Genomic DNA, 6000 nt, shown 5'->3' on the forward strand with positions numbered 1-6000 from the left:
ACATTTCTGACAAATCAGCAGAATGCTTACACGTGGTCCTGATCTTGAACAGGAAAAAAAAGGCTCAGGAACATCCATAGATCTTATGGAATCTATGATATCAGATCTCAAATTTCCAAATATTGTCTCACCAAATACTGAGATCAGTCTTGTTAATATTTTCAAAGTGCAAGTCCAAGCTATTTCTGTGTTTCCATGATGCTTTGCTTTTCATATCTTTCTGTGTGCAGCTCACCAGCATTGCGCCTAGTCGTAACTTGTAACAAGCGTAAAATCTGAAAAATGCGGATTCATTTTTATAGATGAGCAAAAGGCTTCCCAGGTCCTGGGACTGCAGGCAGCTATTCTAACCCATGTTTTCAGCAGCTGTAAGGAAAAGAAAATTCTTTGTCTATATACTTTTACTCCCCAAACAACTTAATTAGATTTACGAAATAGATACAGTAATTGTGAAATTGTGGCACAAGCAAAAAACTCATCATAAATTCAGTTCTACTCGACATAAGCTGGCAAGAATCAACTGCAGTCAGTCATCTTCCAGTCAAACAATCTCTGCAACACGGTAATAGGAAACTTGCACAGAATTTGAAAAAACAACCAAACTTACTAAACTGCAGAAGATACATCTGCAAAATATCTACTCATCTGACGCCTCGGTTTGCAATCTGCGCAGAATTGTTGTTGTGTGCTTAAAGCACTCAGCACAGAATTGTGCAACCTGAAATAAATGCCTCCACAGCCGTCTGTCATTGTGCACGGCACCCCTGGCAACTGTGAGCTGATGTGAAGCGTTTGCTTGCACTGGTGACCTCCTCCAAACTCCTGTGATCTAGAGCCCAAAAAGGTGGTAGTCCTCCACCCTCTGTGTTTTAGTCCTCTGCCTCCCCACAGGCATATTCAGATCTTCTCCGTGGGACTCTAATGCCTTGCAAGGCTTTGCAAGCCCCAGGGCAGCCCTGTGGGAAGGGCTGCATGTCTCTTGGTGGGACCGAGCATCCCTTCAGCCAGCCCTGGGTGGGCCACCCCTGAGCAGACGTGGAACCCAACAGATGCTCGTGGGCCTCCTCTCTCTCTCTTGAGTTTGGTTCACAACAGGATTGTGAAACTGCCAGATGAAAACAAAAGGAAACTAATCCATTTGGTTACTTAATTACTGTAACAAGTACCTTTTTCTGTTATCTCAATTATCTTTCTCTAGCAACTCTCTAGCAAGACGTGTCATACTACAATCTGATGGAGAGGATGTGGCATAGGGCTGGGGGGACAGAGGAGTTGAAGAAGGGCAAACATTTGGTATAGAAGATTACTTGTCTGCACAAGTCAATTACATTGTGGAATAGATTTACAATGGGGAATTAATAACCAACTGTGATTTTAGCAAAGAACCCTTCTTCCAACCATTTATACCCGTCCAAGTGTTCATGGCAAGGTGCGTGCTTGTTTTCAAGTATGTACAGTTCCACACTTGCCTTGCTTCTACGACTCACATCAGGAAAAGGAGGCTGCCTTATGATTTCTGAGACAGAAACCCTTGATATCTGAGGATGAAGGGTAGGAGTGGCTACTTTCTGCAAACTGGAAAGTAACACCATTATCTCCGTATGGAGCACCACTCTCTTCAGAGTTAAGTGTTGGGAATGTGCAGACCAATTCCACACCACATACCACCACAAAAACATGATTTTTCCCATTAGCATGAAGCAATGTTAAATTCCATGCTATGAGTGACCCAAAGGCACTTCAGAAGCTACTTTACTCTTCAGCAAAGAAGAATGGTCCCAATTCTTCCCTTTCTCTGAGAGGTTTTGTTGCTGACAGCAGTCAGCCAGAAATCCATTCACAAGATCTGCAGTTCCACAGTAGCATTCTCTTAGTTTGGGCATCCACTTAGTAGCACGGCTATTACAAAACTCCTGGTGTTGTCTTCAGAAACCTGGCTAGGACAGCATTATATGCTTGAGTCTCTGCTATGATACTTATCAAGGCAGAAGTACAGCAGCAGAGCCAAAGCTCTTGTGCTCCACTCCACTATCCCTGATTTTACAGAACTCCATGACCTGCTGCAGGACAAGCACAAGCCCTAAGCAGTGTCAACAATCTAATAAGAAACTATCTCCAATGGCATATAGGTGAACACCGGTTTTGAAGATATTTTTGGAGGGACTAGAGCTGCCCCAGTGCATCTGGTATGTTCTTGTTTTCTCTCAAGTCTCTTGCACCCCTGTGAGAACAAGTCTGGTATATGCCATGCTATGGGAAGGAGAGGCACTGGGCTGTCATTCAAATGCTTCCCAGTTATAAATCACACTCTAACTAAAAGGAGTTTTACATATTTGTATAAGAAAGCTGATCTTATCTGACTAATCCTCACAACACCCTCCTGAGGCATGCGGACAAGCCTCACTCTTCTAGTTTTACAGAAAGTTAAGAAAACAAGAGTTTGGTGAGAGGGAGAACTCATTTCTCCCCAGCACTCTGCATTTTATGTTTTTCTGAAGACCAATAGCATTTGCTTGCAGAGCTCAAAACACACCAGGGTTTAACATCACCAAGACACAAATGACAGCACACATAATAATAGGTGGTGCTACTGGGAAGACTAAAGCCAAAGTAACTTCCATTTCCAGTCTGCTTTCCCCCCAGATAAGCCTGTATGTGCCCACAACTGGTTATAACTCCCTTCCTATCCTCTTTATTGGTCTCCCACTTTTGATTCAATCAACTACAAATTCTCCAGAAGTTAGAACTAAAAATTCCCAAAACTTTTATATGCATCTCTCATGGAAGTAACCATGGTGATCTATAAATTACAGCATCTTCATGGACACACTGCAGTGTAAGTCGCACACCAAGCACCAGTTCAAACAGCCATCTTTTGTTGTCTTATATGAACTTCTGTAAATAATCCTGAATGTTCACACTACTGTTATGAGATACAAGATAAATGTTTTCTTCCTGTTGAGACACAGAATGGATTATAGCTCAGCACCAGCAGCACAGCTCAGGCAACCACAGGAGTGAAGGGGCTGGAAAGAGAAGGCAAAATTCTTCACTAAAACAACACCTTCTGATTCACAGACGGGCTTTAAAAATCAAAGATGCTTACAAATGAGCAATGTGTCTGAATTGTTTCTGCTACTTTAAATCTAGTAGTGTAGTAATACATGAAACAATCCTAAATTTATATTAGGTTATAATCTAGAAAAGATGACAGTAAGTAAGAAATTACATTAAAAATATTTTTCCATGTAAAATATCAGTGAGATTTCTTTTTACTTATGTCAGAAACAACATCATCAAGAGGCTTCACAAGAAAACAGATGCCCTTGATTTGTTTATTGTGTTTGTATTGCTAGTTTTTAATTTGATAACTTTAAAACTAAATAAAATATTTTCCAGGGGTAATAGGTCAACAAAAAGCCCAGGAGTGAGGGGAGTTTCCCCTGACTCCCCACAAAATTGGATTTGTAAAAGAGCAAAATAAAAGGGAAATCATGACTTAAGAGATGCAGATAATGATCAGCCTAGTTCTGACTTTGCAAGCAGCCTGTGGGAGAGAAGAGAGATATTCTGTCCGACATTGACTTCAGGAAGGATATAAATCAGCCATTGAGATATAAGATTGTTCCACGGTGGCAGAAAAAGTTTCTCACTCTGATTTTGCTGTGCTTCCATACACCTCACATCATATTACTAAGTAAAACGCAATAGAAAAGAAAGCATGGAGACTTAAAGATCCCCATTGACCACAAGGTATTTTCAGCAATAAATAAAGCCTACAGTGTCCACAAAGAAGGAAAAGTGCAAAAATGCATTTAATCATTATCACCTGTTTAGAGGCAAGCACCCCTAAAGACTAGTTGCTTTAGCACATTTCACAACGGTCTAAGAAAAAAGGCATTTAGGACCCAACGATCTCCTTCACTGATGGCTGACTGAGGCAGCAAAAGTTGTGGAACAGTTTTGGGGTACAGGGAAGGGAAATTTAGTTGTTTTAAAGTATGGTTTCCCTGCTGCTTGCAAACTCTGTGATATTGATGGGCCATGGAGTGCTGCATGGGCAGCCAGAGGATAGGTTAACGTAGCTTTCACCATTCCAGTAATCCTTTTACTGATCGATGCACAATTAAGAAAATCTATGCATATATAGCATATATTCTGCGTATTTCAGTATAATGCCCCGCATTTACATGGGGCATGAAGATGAGGAAAAAAAAAAAAAAGAGTGGCAAGAATCTAGCAGACTTCTTGGGTTAGGTGGGAGCTACCACTCAATGTTGCTGTTGGAGCTATTCTTGCCACCCTGCACCAGCTTAGCTTTGTGTCAAACCTTGGGACAGACTAGAAGACCAGAAGATCCTGATGACTGCTGAAGATTTTGTTCCCTGCTAATTGCCTCCTGAAGGAGTCCAGCACATAGAAGATGTTCGGGCATTGGAACAACTGGGCTATGGGGAACCAGAGTTTCCCAGGCAGTAAACTGAGAAATCCCCTTGTGTGAGGGGAAGCCACCAGGAAAGTGGAGCAGTGTGGGTGAAGCAGGAGCAAGAGGTGTATGTTGCAGGAATGTTCTACCAGCCCCATGACTGCAGACAGCAAGGCAATACCAGCTACAGAAATGAACAGAGAATTTCATCTCACTCTTATAGTTATTTGATATAAGGAAGCGTAACTATGAAAAAATGAATGAGGATAACCTCTGTTTGAATGTATACATGACAGATGCTTCAGGAAGTAGTCAGCAGAAGCATATGAAAGCCTAGTCTGATAGTTTTATGATACTAGAGATATTTTACCAAAATTACATGTTCTAGCAGAGGTTGTTCTCTTGAATACAAATACCTTATGAAGACATTTAAAATATACTGAGTCAAAATACAGACAGAATTCCTGCCATATACAAAGTAACTGAAGTTATTGGCAAGTAGATTGACTATAATATCAACAGAAGTTTCAAAAATTCTCCAGGGAAGTGGTGGTTAGAAGATCCTGACCAGTGCTGACAGCTTTGCTACTTGCTGCCCTCAGGAGGTGATCCAGCGACTAAAAAAATACCTGGGGCTTTGGAACAACTTGGCTGGGCTAAAGAGCCTCCTATGCAGGAATCACAGGGCTGTGTGGGATGGAAAACTGTCCAACCTAAAAATAATCCTTCATTTTCCATCCGACTCTTCATACAGCTGGGAGAGGGCAAAGAAGAATGGGACCTGCACTGTGAGCCCTCAGTTAAGTACGTTTAGGCACATCATGAGACTGTACTTGGACAAGTTGTCAGTTTTTTCTGTTCATAAAGGCCAATTCTAAGTGCACTCATTAAAGGTATCTTTCCAATCAACATCCAGATAAGTACTTGTGGCAATATGCTTCATCCTGTTCAGATTTATCAATAATGAAAGGAAACCTGGCATAACTATGACTCCTTACAAGTCTTGTCTGACATGGAAAATATAATGGATGGATCTATAATGAATTCTTACAAGATCTAACTGAATCTTTTTCATACTAAATGCAGTATCTACATGTCTGCATGCTCAAACCAGAAATATTTTCAAGCAGTACCTATCTATTCATATTCTCACTGGAAAATTTATGGAATTGTTTTTCATTTTCAGCAACTGAAAACTAAGGAAAAGCTCATATTTTTGAATGAGGTGTTCTCAGAAAATCTCAGGAGAGTTAATGATGAAGACTAAATGTTTTTTGTTCCTATTCAATTCTTCCTCAAAGCTTCTTGGAAACAACCAAACACTGCCACATGGTTCTACAGCTGGCACTCTTCTGGCTCCATTATGAAATGAAGTTCAGTTATCGCCACGCATTGGTTTTGCTTCACACTTTGCTAACTATATAGTTGCAGTCACCCCTACCAAAATTCCTGATCAAGATGGAAAACCAGTTATTGAAGATTAATCCACAAGGATTAGGTTGGTTAGAGCCTAGACTCACAGAATAACAGCAGTATACTATCACATACTCTTTTCCAAGGACCATCCAGTCCTG

This window comes from Tyto alba, unplaced genomic scaffold (assembly GCF_018691265.1).
Source record: "Tyto alba isolate M040663 unplaced genomic scaffold, T.alba_DEE_v4.0 Super-Scaffold_17, whole genome shotgun sequence".
Lineage (NCBI taxonomy): Eukaryota > Metazoa > Chordata > Aves > Strigiformes > Tytonidae > Tyto > Tyto alba.